The sequence below is a fragment of the Sceloporus occidentalis genome, unplaced genomic scaffold (genome assembly GCF_023333645.1).
Source record: "Sceloporus occidentalis isolate IW3139 unplaced genomic scaffold, rSceOcc1.0.p SCAF_3, whole genome shotgun sequence".
NCBI classification, from domain to species: Eukaryota; Metazoa; Chordata; class Lepidosauria; order Squamata; family Phrynosomatidae; genus Sceloporus; species Sceloporus occidentalis.
Genome location: NW_028316983.1, coordinates 211,106,397 through 211,125,650, shown reverse-complemented (window position 1 = coordinate 211,125,650; position 19,254 = coordinate 211,106,397).

The window sequence follows — 19,254 nt, the reverse complement described above, 5'->3', positions numbered from 1 at the left end:
GCCTTCTTGAGCCACTATTTTCTACCTGGCTCTGGTTGACAGACCTTGGCACTGTAGCGAAAAAACAAAGTGGATCCCATAAACCTTACATTTGCCCATCCCGATTCAACCCACTGGTTTAAAAATTAACTTTCAGCTTGCTGGGCCTGACTTCTGATAAAAGGGTGTTTTCAGATTTCCTAGGGAGATATGAGTTGCATCATGTCCAGTGACATACTATTGGCACATAGCAAACAGCACACTGTCTAAAATGGGAAGAAGCTTGTTGAATGCATACTAATATCCACATATATCTGTGCTGCTTGCTGCTTTAGGAATGTGGTGGAAGGGGAGGCATGTGTAGTTTACAGAAACTGAATTTATTCCAGATGTTAACTGTGCAACCAAGATTTGTATATACAAAAAGTGTTTTCCCATTGCCTATATTTAATTTCCACATGAAAATGGGGACTTTCTAAAAGCATTCTCCCATGTGTGCCAAAATAAATCAGATGTTTTTCATCAAGAATCACATGCTAGAAAATGAGCTCCACCCACATATGCTTGCATTCATTTATAAATGTTTATTTGTTAAGGTGGAAGGAAGCACTAGAATTTTGTTAGCTGAGGCAGTTTCTACACACTTAGCCCTAGCTTCCTCATAAAGTGAACATGCTTTGACCAAGGTAGAAGCTAAAGCATGTCCTTTGTATTCTGCATTATTGATTTTTAATTGTTTGGTTCAGTTTGAAGTTGTGTGGTTGAATGCAAAGTGAAGAGTATTATGGTGTCAAATGATCTTTTCTAAAATTGTTCCCCAAATCAAGTCCTATATACGAGGTAGTCCACTCCAATACACATTTCAGTATATATGGAGGCTCACTTTCCCTTATAAATGGTATAGTTTCCGCTGTGTAACCCCCTGTGCAGCCTAGTGAAGCAGACAGTAGCAAAGTGTGGAGATATGCACAGGCTCAACTTTATAATTAGGCAGAGTTTCAGCAAACTTCTTAAGATGGGAAATCTTAGGAGGAGCAGCAAGTATTGTGGTTATTCATTATCAGTCCCTCTCAATATTCCCCTCTGTTGGAGGTGAGTTGCCTGGTCAATAATATCTCTATCTTTCAAATTTCAGAGTGAATTTATTCTACTAGATGAATGTTCTCTTTTCTTCTACAGGCTAAACATACCCAGCTCCCTAAGCCAGTCGTCATAGGGCATGGTTTCCAGACCTTTCACCATTTGGGTCTCCCTCTTCTGGACATATTCTACAGGGAAGAGCAAGTTTCCACTCCCTCTTCTTTCCCCACTGCTGAATTAATGGAATGCAAGTTACTCTTTCATTCTGAATTCAGTTTGCGCCAGTGGAGGTAAATGGGAGGCTGTCATGCGCTCCTTGAGAATTTGGCTTCTGAGGATGAAGCAGGTCCACCCATTAGGCCCTTCCTGGATATTCGGACTCTACAAATAAAGCTGACTTACCACAGCTGAGCCCTCCTTTAGCTTAGTGTACTAGCCACTTGCGCGATCCATAGGAAGAAGAGGAGGTAGGAGAAAGCTTTGGTATCTACAGCAGACTCAGTCCCTCCCCTGCAAGTGAAGTGAGAGGCTATGTGCATGCAGCAGGAAAACACCCTCCTGAGATATGGGCTGCAAGGGGGGTGGGACTGAGTCACTGTGCTTTATAAGGTGTGAGCTTTCTCCTCCCAGTTGCTGGAAAGAACTGAATTTCTTTTTGAAGCCTGTATTTACAGGGAGACCTGACTCTACAATTTATGACCCTGGACTGTTCCTTGACCTTGCTTTCTGCTATGGTGATATGAGCATAGGATTAGGGCTCCTGACCTTTGGACTGATGGTGGATTCTGCTTGCTCCTTTTGGCTTCCGAACTCCTGGTAACCTGCCTGCTAGTGTGATATGGGGACATCGATGAAGCAGAGAGGAGAGTGAAACTGGGACATTTTTTTAAACAGTTGAGGAAATGGGACTACGGGGGAATAATTGGGACTGTCCCTGTCAAATCAGTGTACTTTCCTGGTGGGCAATAAAAGCAACTAATACACATATTTGATGTAAATAAGCTACCAAGCCAATAAGCATGGGAGGGGAGAGGAACTGTCAGATCTTTTATTATTACACCTCCTTCAGGGGTGGGTAGATATGGCAGCTCCAAAGTTTAATTTTCTGCCTATTATGGACCTGTGGTTACTACAGGATGCCAAAAATGCCAATAACGTGATAAAAACAGTTGAAGTACACACCCTTCAACTGTTCCAATTTGACTGGAACAGTGCTGATTCATTTTCTGTTTTCCCACTTTTTCAATTACCATTTTCCCTCTCCTCCTCTCACTTTCCTTATTTTTCATCAGCTTGCTTCAACAGCTGAAAATTTACTTTAAAGTGAAAAAAATAGCTTGTACTCCATTATCTCAGCAAGAGGGAGAGGAGAGGAGGGGGTGGAATCTTGCACTTCCCTGTAGATTCAGGCAAACACAAACTGCTTCAGCTTCTCCTAACTTATATGTTCTTCCTCATTAAAGTTAAAAATTTAACTTTAGCTATCTTCATCACACTCTTGGCCACACATGATCCAGTTTCCCTCTGTAAAGTGCTAGAGGGTGTGGAAGTGAGCAAAAGCATATCCATTCTTTTTTTTTTTTTTTTAAATTAAAAATGACAAAGAAAGACAGTTTTTTAAATGTTGAATGTATGTATGTATATAAAAGGACCATGGAGGCTTCCGGAGTTCACCCTCCTGGTTGATGGTGGAGTCAGGGACACTCTTACTACGTTAAAGCTAATAGAAGGAGTTAGGAATGAAAGTCAGCCACTCTCTTAAATGCCCACACGCTTGTTAAATCAGCAAGTAAGAGAAATGTTGTGCAAAGTGTTGTGTTCACCTCAATTCTTCCTGAGGTGACTATCTCCTTGAGTGAAGAGGATAGCTTTCAGAGTGACTTGGGAACCAAGCCAAGATGGTGGAGATGTAAGCCTTCTTCCTGTGTCACCACTGCCAGCATTCAGATGGCTATTTTGTATTTAAAAAATAAATCCTAGCAATCTGTAGTTCAAAGAAGGGAATGCAAGCCCTCTAGGATTGGTTTCAAAGCTTACTGAATAAAAACTGGGCAGGGGGAGAGGAAGGACGAAAGTTTAAAGCATGTCTTAAAACAGAAATGAGCAAAATAAGAAGTGTAGTGATTTCTGATCCCTGAGTCACAAAAAAGTTGATGTCTAAGGAGCATAGAAACTAAAAAGCAAAAGGCTTTCGTTTTTTAAGTAGAGGTTGACAGGAGACCAGCAGGGTAGGACCTGAGGGAACAACTAAGCAAATAGTTAGATAGGAGGTCTGCAAGTTAAGCAGGACTAAACCAGAACATTGCTTTGAAGGTCAGCAATGCAATTTCATATGTAATACTAGATTTAATGGGCATCCAGGGCAGAAACCAAAGTATAAGAGTGATGTGCTAAGAAAAGCTAATACTGAGACAATTGAGAGCACTGGCTGTAGCACTCTGAACTGAGAGAAATTGATACAGAAACCTATCCACGAAGCAGCTTCAGAAAATTAGATTTTGTGGCATAATATCCTGTTGGTAAGTACAGGCAGCTAGCACGTTATCAGTCTTCAGAGGCCAGGAGCATTTAAAAACAAACAGCATTTTCTTGGCTGTTACAATGCGTATGTACACCTTATCCCACTGATATCTGCATCAGGGGGCTCTGAAGTCACAATCCTGAATACAATTTCTAGTGTTTTCCAGGGTTTAACACCAAAATTAGGAGCAGGCTTTGGAGACTTTACACTTCAGCCGATTTATTTCAGCTATTAGCATGGTCTATCTAATTAAATATAGTACATGATTCCAATTTGTGACATTTTGAACTTTCCAGTAATAACTGTTTCAAAAGTAAAAATCTCCAAGTATTGATTTGATGTGTGCCACCCTGAGATCCCATAACATACAATGAAATATAAATATTTAATAAATGATACTAATTATTATTATTCACATCAGAAAAGTAACTTGCATTTGGAAACCAGCAGGATGTATTCCACAATGTATGCCCCAAGCATCTGACCTAGCTTAATGGCTGCAAAGCCCTGGTTTTGTCCCATCTGAAAAAATGTGATAGTTATAACAAAATGACCATCTTCTCAAGTCATATCCCAATGGGTTTATTTCCTGTGTCAGTTTTTCCTCTGATGAGATTATTTTGTGTCTAGATATAAATAAATACATCTGCTTGAGATCTCATCTTCCCTTTCATTAACATCACTGATAATAATGTATTTGTCCTTCAAAGCCGTTCAAATAGAATCATCCAGCTCCAGATATTAAATGCTGGCTACTCTGATTATTTTCTTTCAATCATAAATGAAATTACTCCCAGTCCTTTCTGTCTTCACACCCTTTGTAAAATTCCTGGCAGTGAAAGAGATGATAGATTAAGAGATACTTGAATCATTCTCATCCCCTGTAATTAGCACATGGAGCAAAGAACTTATGGAAAACAATAATTCCTTGGTCATTTGTCTTTATTTTTGCTTTCAAGCCAACATATTTTCCTTATGATTTCATTAGCAGCCTCTGTAAATGAGCTTTGAGCTTGTCAGAACCAGGTTCAAGTATTTCAGAAAATTACTTATAGTCTGATTTGTTACAGGTTTTTTTTTAAACAAAGAGGTCTTTTGTTGGAAAAGAAAAAAAAATCTTACATTCAGAGAAACACCCTTTTGCTTTAAAATGGTTGTATTGGCCTGTTACAGACTGCCAAAATAAAGCTGCTTCGGGTCTCTTTGGAGGTATGCTATTTAAATGATGCATGGGTCCTAAGAGTCCGGAGTTCGCACCAAAGCCACACTCCATTCCTAAGCACCGGAGTGCAGCTTTTGGTGCAGCTTCCGGATTCTTAGGATGCATGCATCATTTAAATAGCATACCTCCAAAGAGACCCGAAGCAGCTTTATTTTGGCAGTCTGTAACAGGCCATTGTTTAAGGGAAAGATAGATGAGCCTGGAATTGTCTTTTATATTTATACCTTGCTCCTGAGCCCAGTTACTTGTGACCAAGCTCACTGATTTCAGTGAATTTAAGATTTACACAGGATTGTGCTGTCTGTCCCTAGTATAATGTACTTTAACACATCTCATTTCAGTGGGCATGAGAACAAGATTAGTAGATTATATTTTGATGCTTGTATTCCATTTCTAAATGCAAGCAGCTCAAAGCAACACATTCAAGATTATCCTGTTTTCTCCTCATGGATAAGTCCAGGGTCACTGAATGAGCTAGATAGATGAGTGGGAATTTAAATGTCTGATTCACTATGGCACTGGTGTGTTTTGACCCATGTTTCTGAAATAATGGAAGATGAGATTATTGGGGGATGCAGACAGGGAGAAAGGAGTGCTGAGACGCTGCCCCTTTCTGCCCCCACAGAAGCTGTAGCAAACATATGACAGGGCCTCTGGGAGCCCTAAAAAGAACCTGCTCCCGGCATGCACCAGGTGCCATTGGTGCTCTCATGCGCAACAATTAAGTCTGTGCAGCGCGGTGCCATTTGGATGCTGCGCCATGCGTACGTCATCATGGCAGCCTTCATGTGGATGGGGTGAGCCATTATGGCGTGGTAGGGCTTGGGAGCATGCGGATGCTCCACTCTCCAGAGCCCTAAAATTGGTCCCAGGCCAGCGCTTTGTGCCAGTCTGTACCTATATTAAAAGAAACTGAGCAAGGAACAAAAGGGTTGTTCTTAGGTAGGAATAAAATCAGAATTTACTAGCATTCTTGGGAAATAGTAAAACTCTTTGGGAATTGAAAAGGCTGATATAAAGGAGATAGATAAGGACAATTGTGTAAATATACCATTGAATGTCAAAGTTAGAATCATCCATGGCACAGTATTTCCAGTTTCCACTTATGGCTGTGAAAAGCTGGACAGTGAAAAAGACTAACAGAAGCAGAAGCAGCTCATTTGGAATGTGGAGCTCAAATAGGGTTCTATGGATATCACATACTACAAAAAAGACAAATAAATGGGTCTGAGAGCAATCCACCCCGAATTCTCCTTAGAAGCCAAAAAGGATAGACTGAGGTTGTATTTTGGACACGTTGTGAGATTATATGACTCATTAGAGAAGGCAAAGTTTATCAAAGTAGGAAGGAATAAGATCACACAACCAATCACAGAATTACAGAATCATAGAACTGGAAGGGGAGCCATGGGCCATTGGGTCCAACACTTGCTCAGTGTAGGATCCCCAGCTAAGACATCCCCAGCAGGCAGCTGTCCAGCCTCTTTTTGAAGATGTCCAGAGAAAGTGATTTCACCACCTCTGTAAGCAATTGGTTCAATTGCCAAACCACTCTTACGGTCAAGAAGTTCCTTCAAACATTTAATCAAAATCTATTTGCCTGTAACTTCAAATCATTAGACTGGCACTACCCACTGGGGCAGCAGAGAATAGGCCTGCTCCCTCCTCACTGTGACAGTCTTTGGATAATTTAAAGAGTGCAAACAAGTTTAACATGCCAAACTCTTCCAACCTTCTCTTCTTTGTTTTGATTTCCATATCTCTTATCATCCTTGTTGTTCTTTTCTGAACCCACTCCAACTTGTCTATATCCTTCTTAAAATGAGGCACCAAGAACTGAACACAGTACTCCAGGTCTGAGTACTGCACGAGGCCTGACCAGTACAGAATATAGTGGGACTACTACTTCCTTCAGCTTACAAACTATGCTTATATTAATGCAGGCAAAAATAGTTTTCAACCAAACATGGTATAATAGTTTGAATGTAGGACTAGGACTCTGGAAATCAGGGTTTGATTCTTTGCTTGGCCATGGAAACCCACTGGGAGGCCATGGGCAAATCACACTCTTTCAGCATCAGAAAATCCCAGAAATGACCTGAGAGCACACAACAACAACAACATCAACAACAACAAAATATCATTCACTTTCTTTGCTACAGCAACACATTGGCTTATGTTCAACATAGGTCAACAATAATCTCAAGATCTTATTCACATGCAGTGCTGCTAAGCCATATGTTCACCATTCTATACTTGTACATTTGGTTGTGGTGGCCTTGATATAGAATTTTACATTTGTTTCTATAGAACTTAATTTTACTAATTTCTGCCCAATTTTCTGGTTTATCTAGCTCCTTTTGAATTCTGATCCTATCTTCCAATGTGTTAGTCACCCCTCCTAGTTTTGTGTCATCTGCATACTTGATAAGGATTCCCTCCACCCATTATCTAAGTCACTGATAAAATGGTATGTTTGATATTATAAATAAAAAAATTTATTAAAAATGTTGAAGAGTACTGTTATTAGGACACAAGCCCTTCCTTCCAGTTTGAAGCACAGCCATTGATGACTATTTAAGCATGGTTATCCCACCAGTTTTTAGATCCATCTTGACTGTGTTTCCATCTATGCCACATTTAATCAGTTGCTAATCAAACATTATGGGAGACCTTATGAAATGCTTTGTGGAAATCCAGATAAATGATATCCACAGCATTTTCACCATCTAATAAACTAGTAATCTGATTTTTTGGGGGGGCGGGGGGCGGTCTTTTTAAGGATTAGTTTGTCAGGATTTGTTTTTGACAAATCCATGCTGGCTCCTGAATGGATCATGCAGACAGACTCCTGTACAATCTGTTCTAATATTTTTTCCTAGTACTGAGATCATGTTGATGGACCTGCAGTTGGATATATCTTCTTTCTTTTCTTTTTTAAACCATTTTTGAAGAGAAGGGCAACGTTTGCTCATTTCCAGTCCACAGGCACCTCACCTGTTTCCCAAGATTTCTTTAAAATGATTGCAAGTGTTTTTGAGAGTATGCCAGTAAGTTCTTTCAGTACTTTAGGGTGAAATTCATCTGGTCCTGCAGATTTGAACTCATTTATGGTAATGGATTCCATTCCTAAGTCTCTGTTGATGCATGGGAGCACACAGTCCTCTTTTTTTTTGGGGGGGGGGGGGAACTGAAGCAAAATAGGTATTGTTTTCACTGTTATCTGTTAGCATTTTACCATCTTTGCTAAACAGCAGTACCACCATCTCCTTGGTTATTCTTTTTCTTCGAACATATTCAAAAAAAAAAAAAAAAAAAAACACACACAAAAAAAACCCCAACCCTCTTCTTGCTTACCTACCCAGTCTAAGCCCATTTTGAGCTTTACCCTTCCTTACACTATTCCTATAACTATGCATGTTTGAACTACACATCTGTATCATCTTTGGTAATTCTCCTTCCTTCCATTCTTTATACATAAAGAATTATGGGATGAAGTGAGTAAAAATTATTATTACTTGTTATGATAAAAGGAAAATAATTAATGTTTGATTTTTAATGATATATAAGTGAAACATCATAATAATAATAATAATAATAATAATAATAATAATTTATATCCCACCTCTCTGGATGGATTGAGGCAGCTTACAATATGAATAAATACACAGTAAAGAATAAGATAAAAGTACAGAATAAAACTCATTATCCCTCCCTCCAACACAATAACTTGAAATTCCCAATGAACAATACAATGACAAAATGATATCCAATGATAAAAACAACAGCAGAACGATGGGAAGCCAGGGTATTCTATATGGGGGCTATATTAATGGGGGCCAAATGAGTTAATCAGGGAAGGCTTGTTGGAAGAGATCTGTCTTGACAGCCTTTTTAAAGCTGTCAAGCTTTGTGATGTTCTGGATCTCTTCCAACAAGCCATTCCATAGTTTGGGAACTCACTTGGCCCCCATTAATATAGACCCCATATAGAATACCCCAGCAGATGAGAAGGCCCTCTGGGTAACTGCAGCCAATCTGGTCTTTATGTAAGTTTTCCCAGAGGACCTAGGTGTGTGGGGTGGATTGTATGGAAAAAGGCGATCCCGCAAGTAAGTTGGGCCCAAGCCATGAAGGGCTTTATAAGTCATTACCAACACCTTGTACTTTGCCCGGAACTAATAGGCAGCCATTGAAGATATTTTAATATAGGTCTTATGTGGTACCAGGAAGGGGCACAGCTTGCATATCAGCCAAAGCTGCTAATAAGCACTCCTGACCATCACATTTACCTGATTTGACATCAGGAGCGATGAATTTAGGAGCAATCCCAAGTTGTGAACACTGTCCGTTAAGGGGAGTGTGATCCTGTCCAGGACTGGTTGACTTATCCCTATATCTGGGTTAGGGGTCCCAACAGGGAGTACCTCTGTCTTGTCTTGGAGTTTCCTCATCCAGTCCATTACTGCTTTAAGGCATTCACTGGGGGGAGAGATGCCATCCTTGGTCAGAATTGTCGTCCAAGGCATGGACAGATATATCTGGGTGTCATCAGCATACTGATAACACCCTGCCCCATGTCTCTGGATGATCACTCCCAGCGGCTTCATATATATATTAAATAACATTGGGGACAGGATAGCGCCTTGAGGGACACCAGATTTAGAAGAGTAACTGTCCCCAAGCATCACTCTTTGGTATCTACCTGAGAGATAGGATTGGAGCCACTGCAATGCAGTGTCCCCCAATTCCCAACTCTACCAAGTGCTCCAAGAGGATATCATGATCAATCGTATCAAAAGCTGCTGAGAGGTCCAGAAGTATCAACAGAGTCACACTTCCCCTGTCGATATTCAAATGAAGATCATCGACCATGGCAGCCATGGCAGTCTCAACTCCATATTCTGTCCTGAAGCTGGTTTGAAATGGATCCAGATAATCAGTTTAATCCAAAACTTCTTGGAGTTGAAAAGCAACAGCCCTCTCAATTACCTTGCTCAAGAACAGAAGGTGTGAGACTGGTCTGCAGCTGTTCATGTCCTGGGGATCTAAAAAAGGTTTCTTCAGGAGTGGTCGCACAACTGCTTCATGTTAGATAGATGGTAATTGACCTTCCTTCAGAGATGCATTGATAACACATTTCAAATATGTTACTATAGCATCACCTCCCCAGACAACCAGCCATGAGGACAAGGATTGAGGGGGCTACTTTGCCCCCATCAATCTGGTTACTCATTTTAGCGACCTCGGAAGGATGCAAACCTGAGTCGAGCTTGAGCCCTTTTGCTGGCCTTCGACTTGCAATCTTATGCTTTTGAGTGAGTGGCTGCAGTACAGACATTTAACCACTGTACCACCAAGGCTCCTGCTGTAATACTGGCATTCAAGTTGGCTCTTATTTGAGAGATTTTATCTGCAAAATAGTTATTCAATGTGCTACATCAGGCTGTTCTGTGATCCAGTCATGTGTTCTGGGGGGTGGGTATCTGAGTAAGATCCCTGAACAATTCTGCTGGACAAGATTTTGCAGACACAACACATGCAGAGCAGAAAGATTTCTTCGTTGCACATATTGCCACCGCATAGGAACTAAGAAAATTCCCATGGCATGTCTTGTCAAATGAGAGTTGAGTTTTCCGCCAGTGGCATTTTAGTCATTGTTCAGCCCACTTTATGTTTCTATGTTCTTTCATATACCATAATTTAAGGTTGGAAGTGGGTTGGAAAGGAAAGGACGCTTCGAAGTGATTGTGTCAATAGCCCTGGTCAAATCATTGTTCCAGCTGTCAACCAAGGCTTCAGCACAATCACCAGCATTACCAATCAATAGACTCTCTGGGGCTTTCTGGAATCCCATTGGTTCCATTAGCCTTCTACTGGCAAGGTTCTGGTCCATGCCCTAGTGGTCTCACGACTTGATTACTGTAACATCCTCCTGGCTGGGCTTCCTGTTTCTCACCTTCGTCCTTTAATTTCTGTCCAGCATTCAGCCGCACGCATTATCACATCCGCCCACTGCTCTGACCACATCTCTCCTTTGTTGGCATCCCTTCACTGGCTCCCCCTCCCTTTCCGTATTCAGTATAAGCTCCTGCTGGCGATGTTTAAAGCCCTCCATGGGCTGCCCCCCCTTATTTATCAGACCTTCTTTTTCCTCACCTTCCCACTAGGGCCCTCTGTTCTGGTAGTCAAAGTCGGCTGTCCCAGCCCAGGATTTCCTCTGCCCCATCTAGGATTCGCCCCTTTTCACTTCCTGCCCCTCACTCCTGGAAGCTTCTTCCCTCACGAGCAAGAGCCATCACTTCTTTAACCAGCTTCAAAATGAAATTGAAGACCATCCTGTTCAGAGAAGCGTTCCCAGACATTGCGTGATTGTCACTTGCTATCTGATGTTCTTTTCGTTGCCTGTTTTATTGAACCATTTCCTGTATTGCTATGCATTTTATATGTATTATCCTATCATTTCTTAGATTGTACGCCATAGGCAGGTTTACTCTTTTATATTTGTTGTTTTTATGTACAGCGCTGTGCAAATCTACAGCGCTATATAAAATAATAATAATAATAATAATAATAATAATAATAGCCTTTGAGGGCAAACCATTATAATAGGTTCTCCACCCCCAACGGGGTGAACAGTGGTCTTCAGTTCAACCTTGACCAGGAAGTGATCCATCCACGACAGTGCAGTGATATTAATTACCTCCTCCCATGGATACACCTGTTGCATACTAAAGACCATATCAGGACTATGACCTGCACAATGTGTGGGTCCATGGGGATAGGCCCATGTCTGCCATGGATACCATGAACTAGCAAGCCACACTTGGTAGTTTTGTCAAATTGGGCTCAAGTGCAATGTTGAAGTCACCTAGGACTAATTGCCTAGGCAAATAAAAGAATTGACTTTTTGAAAAAGAGTGAGGGTAGTATGATTATTGTTGGTTTTATTAATTAACACAAATTATTTACACAGAAGTGTAATTAATAGTTAGAAGTAAGATAGGTGGATATTAAGGTTTGATTTATACTTACAGTGAAGATAGTTGGAATTCATTTTTGTGGTTCTATTAGTTGTAAATTTTTGTTAGGTTATGTGTAGTTTTGTGTTCTCTAGTTTGTTTCTATTATTTGTATTATTCAAATTTTATTTTATGTAGTTTTAATTTTAAAAAATCCTTTAAAAATCGACACATTCAAAGTTAGGTTTGCAAAATAAAAGAATACCAATACAATTCAGGAGTACTTGCTTGTTGTTCTTTTATTTTAAAATATTTCATAACAGGAACAATTATTGCCAATTCATACTGTCAGGTGTTGTTTCAATACTATAGAACCATTTAATTGTTGTTAATTAAATAATAACAACATGGTTTTAAAAAATTATCTAAATGTTCAGGAGCCCACCCAGACTACAAAACTGTCTTCTTGGTGAGTGTAACCTCATAAAGCGTAGCCTGGATTTGTATTTCTTCACCTTTCCAGAGGCACTTCTATACTCTTTGAATCAAGCTTCAATTCTCCCCCCCTCCCTCATTTATTCTAAGACTGATGCCAGGCATTAGTTTGGAGCAAAAACAGCTTCTTTGGATTTAAGTGGAAAGAAGAAAGGAATATGAACCAAACAAAATTCTCGCCAATCTTTCCTTTTGATAATCAGCATTCCTTGTTGTCAGTAAAGGATTCCAGTAGACTGCAGCATTTAAGTTCAAATAATAACAATCTGGGTTTGTTAGTTACATTGCATGTTTAATAGTTTAATTCCCATGAACTATAACAATTCAAATTATGCTGATCTTTGTGTTGACATATGACTGAGCGTGGGTGTAAGCATGACCATCTGCAAATGACTTAATGAATGCTTGTTATTTTAAAACATAATTAAGTACAAGAAAACAATTTGGCATGACAGTAAAATAATAATTGGCCCATTACCTGTAACCCTTTCAATCTTTTCCAATTATGAGGGATTAATTGGTCAATGACAAAAATATGGCTTTCGGTATAAAGGTATGCTGAATGCAATTATATGCCCTGTATATGTATGTGTTCATGCTTTAAGCTTAATAAGGTTTCAGATTGACTATTAGGGAAGAAGAGAGACTCTAATGAACAGTCTCACAGGCTGACAAGCTATAAAAAGGAAAATGATAGACAAGTGATACAACATGCTGGTTGAAATGGGATGATATCAAACTTGTGAGATTGGTAGCTTTAAAAGCAGAATCTAATGCAAAGACCAGAAGGAAAGGAATAAAAACATTGACGGTACCATTTATAGTTTATTACAGTTTATTCCTGACTGAGGTAAAGTCTCTTATTGGCACTTCTTTCTGCAAAAAGGCAAAGTCCCTCAGATGTAATGGGCAGACCTTTACAGAACGTCAAATAGCTTCACACAACATTTTTCAAAAGCTTATCTTTAAAGTTTTTGCTGTATCCTAGAAGACTGATGAAGGGGATTGTTTCACAGAAGGATGCCTAGTTTGTACTGACGTCAAACTTGGCCTCCTCACAAGGTTACAACATTTGATGAAAAAGATTTCATAAGCCTCTGTTCTGGGGAAATGAATTCCATTGTTGGTCTATAGATTCTATCTTAGTTTTCTATGACAGTATGCAGGGAAAAATGTAGATCACATTGAAAAATATTTTAAAATTATTTTAAATTTTTACAAAACAAATTACAAGAGACTATAACAACAACCAATGAGGCTGGCAGGAATGGTTTATTGATCTTGCATTCCATAAGTCTAGAGTACCCCTGCATTACTGATAATATCCTTTCATTAAAATGCCTTCATTTCCCTCTCCTTAGTATGGGGTTATTCAATATATCATCTTTACTACATGATTTTATGTTGATAGGATGAAGCAGGGGTTACCCTGAGTGCTACACTGACTGTGGGTAATCTGGAACTGACAAGCCACCTTTGGCGACTGTGGCCAAAACTATGAGCAGGCTTTACATAAACATGCTTACAAATACACAAACAATTTGAACTAATGAAAGTTTTTAAAATGTTTTTTTACCATAGCCAAATTACCGTACCTGGAGGGGCAACACTCAGAAAACCTTGGACTTAGCTTGGGCAGAGCCTGTAAAACCTTTTGGATTACAGCTTGCATAATTCCCCAGCCTGCATGGCCAATAGCCATACTAGTTGAAAAATTCTTGGAACTGCAAACCAAAAAATAATTTCCCTCCCAATACTGCATTACTTTAAAGTATATGTTGCTTTCCATGGTGGTAAAATTCAATGAGCTAACCTGGAAAATCAGTATGTCCCTGTGCATCTGAGGAAGTAGACTCAAGTCTATGAAAGCTCATGCTGTCAGCTTCTTTCTTTTGGTTAATCTCAAAGGTGCTACAAGATCCCTTTGGATGTTGATTTAAAATATATCTGACTATTTTCTGGAAGGGAGAATTAACCCTTCCATGGTCCACTCATTCCCTGCTGTACTACAATTTGTAATTTAAAACATTGGCTGTTTAATTTATTGCTTTGTGGGGGGAGAATGAGAGAAGGCCACCACCCAGTTTCTCACAGTCTACCAGTTCTCCAACCCTGGAGCAGAGCATATGTATACACACACACACAATAATAATAATAATACATTTTATTTATAGACTGCTATTCCACAATGATCATAGCGGTGTACAGTAAAAAATTGCAATACAATATAAAATAGAATGTGACAGTTAAAGGAGGGAGAAGTCTCGTCCTTCAGGCAGTCCCTGATGTTGCTGGGTCTGCCTGATGGCTCCCTCTGAGGCCGAGATGACAGTTGAGGAGGGAGGGGCCTCTTCCTTCAGGCTGTCCCTGATGTTGCTGGGTCTGCCTGATGGCTCCCTCTGAGGCTGAGGTGACAGTTGAGGAGGGAGGGGCCTCTTCCTTCAGGCCGTCCCTGATGTTGCTGGGTCTGCCTGATGGCTCCCTCTGAGGCCGAGATGACAGTTGAGGAGGGAGGGGCCTCTTCCTTCAGGCCGTCCCTGATGTTGCTGGGTCTGCCTGATGGCTCCCTCTGAGGCCGAGATGACAGTTGAGGAGGGAGGGGCCTCTTCCTTCAGGCCGTCCCTGATGTTGCTGGGTCTGCCTGATGGCTCCCTCTGAGGCCGAGGTGACAGTTGAGGAGGGAGGGGCCTCTTCCTTCAGGCCGTCCCTGATGTTGCTGGGACACACACACACACACACACACACACGAAAATTTCACGAAAGCTTGTGGGAGACTTGCAAATATATATAATAGTGGTAAAACAGGCATACAGATTTCCATGCATGGAAGTTGTATGTTTGGCACCTATGCAGTAGTACCTGAAGTGTCTCTCAAGCAGATTTATGCAATGCTGTCATTGCATTCTGTGTTTTAATCCTGTAATTACTATTGACCTTATGGTAAAATTGTATGTTCTTGTTGATGTTTTGACTTGTATCTTGCAGATTAATTGTCTGATCATGGAAACAGCTGAACTGGTATTTAGTAGTGCCAGTCCAATGCACTCAGCTGAAATTTAAAATAAGGAAGTGTTCAAAAACATTGGAGGTTATGTTATACATTGTGGGTCAGTCTAGGCCCTTTTTATATATTCTTCCTTGTGTTAGGTTTTTCAGGTTTTAGGATTTAGACATCTTTTCTATTTTCTGGTGCCTGTTGATGCCAAGAAATGAATCTGGAATCTTCTGTATGTGAAGCATATGTGCTTCATTGAGCAGTAGAAAAATCCAAATTTGAACTTAAGCTATATTGTACATTGGGCTTCCACCTAATTGTCTTCTGAGATAGAAGTTCAAAAATGGTGGGCATTGGGAAAAGCAAGACTGTGATTCCATGGTGAGTACAAAAGAAGGATGTTTGGAAAATTTGATCCTTGCTAATTACAAGATAAATTGAGTGGGGATGGAAAAGAATTTCAATTATTACCAAAAGGTTTGCACAATTTTTCCTTGTTTACATCTCCTGATATTTGTTGCTAGGCAAACTACATCTACTTTGACAAACACAACATATTCTGAAAGCTTGCATTATTTTTCATACATATAGGCTGGATCTGCACAGCAGAAACAGATACAGCCATAGCCATGCCTACATATAAAAAATACAAACAACTAAAAATGCATACAATTGAAAAATGGGCACAAACATGTTCTAGTAGTTGAAGAAAATGTGTGAAAAATATGTGCATCAGGAAAGATCCATAAATAAATGTATACATTGCAGAAAATGCAGACATACTTCTGTGATTGATGGGGAAAAATTCTCATAACTGGATGTCAACAAAGGATAAGATGGGAATGTAGACGAGTTTAGGAAAAATGCAACAAAACTGAGGCTGGAAATTGTTCACATGCCTAGATTTGATATTATATGTACCTCACCACACTAATAAGTCCCTTCACATTACAAGATTATGTCACTGTGAATCCATTTTAAATATCATGGCAACATCCCAAAGAATCCTGGGGTTTGCAATTTGGTGAGGCACCAGGAGCTCTCTGAATGAGAATTCTAAATTCTAAACTGCGAATCTCATAATTCCATAGGATGTTGCCATGACAGCTAACATAGTGCTATTATTGTTTGCTATGAAAAGACTCTAAGTGTCCTTGACTCTCTATTTAAAAAGAAGAATATGATATAGGTTGAACAAAGAAATAATCTGTAGTAACTCTTCTCTAAAACTTCACACAGTGTTATAATAATTTTCTATTTTTTTAAAAAAACCACAACTTACTAAAATAAATTTAAAGTGAAAATATGTTTATCTTAAAAAAGATTATTTATTAAATATATATTAAAAGACTGGATTTCATGTGAGCTTTTTTAAAAAAAATCAGAAAGTATCCAGTCAATGCTGAAATGAGACCAAATGGGTTTATAGATGATGCAAGAGATGTAAAAGTGGCACGGACCCAAAACAGAGCAAGCCATCTATCTCTGTCTTGGAGGTGGGAGGGGGGATCAGTCTTTAGACTGTACACTATACTGACATTGTGTCCTGCCCTATTCATCCCATAGTAATTCCTTCATTACACCAGTAAATCCTTCACATGAAAATTTGCCTTGAGCAAAAGTATCCAGATAATGACAGCCAAAACAAAGAAACCTCAATTCTACTCCACATTTAACTATCACCAGGCAGAAGAGAGCATATTTTCCAGGCTGGGATTCTGGCTTCTTTAGGAAATAATTACAGCAGAAGTGATAGTATTGAGGACCAAAATATTATTAAAAATGTACTTATATATTAAGGGATTTTTCACTCCTCCTTCAAAACTTTCTTCCTACAGCACTTTTACAACATTAAAATCTATATAAATACAACACCTCAAATTAAAACAGATTCAGCAACACATAAATAAATCCAATTCCAATAGGGAAGAAGGAATAAAAACGTTTACAGGTTCTGGAATAAAAAGCTTTGAAAACCTTGAAAGATATGTTCCCTTTCCAGTACTGGAAAATAAGACTTCTTTTATCTTTTTATGTAGACTGCAAGATGCCAAAGAATCTGCTGCAGTCTAAGAGATGCTGGGTTACAAAGGTATGCAGGACCCATTGGTAGGATGCAATGGATGAGTACTCTGCTTTTGGAAAGGAACACTTTCTGCACAAGAATGTTTTCCAGGAAATGATTCAAGTGATGTGTTGTCTCCCCCTGCAATTTAAAATATTCATCAAGGAAGGGGGGGCAGAACTTTGTTGTTGATGTCATCCTGTGCCATCAAGTCATTTCCAACTTAAGCTGACCCTTAGGTGAACTACTCATGGGGTTTTCTTGGCAAGATTTATTCAGATGGGGCTTGCCATTGCCATCCTCTGAGGCTGAGAGAGTGTGACTTGCCCAAGGTCACCCACTGGGTTTCATGTTTGAGCTGGGAATCAAACCCTAGTCTCCAAAATCATAGGACAACACTCAGACCACTACTCCAAACTGGCTTTCAGGTAGGCACTTCCTCTCCATAAATATACCCAGGAGTATAACAGCACCAGCAGCATCAGAGGGAAAAATAATGAAAGAACACTAAATATTGTGAAATGTGAAGTCGAAGGCTTTCATGGTTGGCATACATAGTATTTTGTGGGTTTTTCAGGCTATGTGGCCATGATCTAGAAGATTTTCTTCCTGACGTTTCGCCAACATCTGTGGCTGGCATCTTCAGAGAATGCTTGCTTGGAAAAAGTGGGTATATATATATATATATATATATATATATATATATATATATATATACATACACACACACACACACACACACACACACACACACACACACACATACACATACTGTGTGAGCCTGGGAATGCAGGAGTGATTTGCATGTGTATTGTTCTGTGCTGATGGCAGGCCTCAGGCTGGGAGGCTAATGCAGAAGAGGATTAGTGTCTGCTAACTGGGGATCATTATCTGCTGTGAAATGGTTTAGATCAGAGGTCCTAATCTGTGAACTGTGAACCCTTTGGAATTCCATGAGGCCAAGGAAGTTCTTAGGAAGCTTCATGAACTGGACAAATTTTTCCCATTTTCTGTTTCCTTCTGTTACTTTGGAAATGGTATTTACTGTATATACTCATGTGTAAGTCTAGAAATTTTAGTTTAAAAATTGACTAAAAAAACTGTGTCAACTTATCCACGGGTCAACCTAAGTACTGTACTTTAACTCTTATCAAAAAAGGAACCATGCCCTGGTGAAAAGTGAGAGCTTAGTCTCTTCTTGGAGCACCTAAAAGAAGCATCAGCCTCCTCTACTATCTCATCCATCCAGCCTTAGAGTAAGCACAGATATGGCTGTTAAGTTTTTAAAAAGATCTTTAGCATCATTTTCCTTTGCTTCGTCCTTTATATCCTTTGTTACATGTTGCCAACTTTTACCCTTGACTTATCCAACGGTCATATCAAAATCCATAATTTTGTGCCCAAAACCTTGGGTTTCATAGCTTTCATAATATTATCAAAAGAACCTGTAATTCAAAAAAAAGGTTAAGAAGCACTGGTTTAAATAGAAGTGGAAGGGGGGGAGGTGAGGCTAAGAGCAAAAAGGAATAAACAACCTCTGTTGCCACCATGCCACCAGAACAATTCCTTTACCATTTCTCTGAACTGCTTAAGGCTGTGAAGATACTGGCTCCACTCCCACCCTGCACACACTTTAGCAACCCTATGAAAGTGGCTGGAAAAAGTCAAGGGGTGCTTTCTGATCAGCCCTGGAAAGTATGGATGCAGTAACCTAGATAGAAGGCAGCCTGTCATCTAGTAACACCAGGCCTTCTTGCATTGATGCAGACTCCTGGCTTTCTTTGAAGTCTCACCTCAAAGGAAACATGTTCTACAGCTAAGAAAAAGACAAGCAGACCTTGTCACGATGTTTAACATTTGACTGCCTCTTTCTTAGCAAAATGTCAACCAGGCTTGAACAAACCAAACAAATATATTATGGTAAAAAAGTTTCAC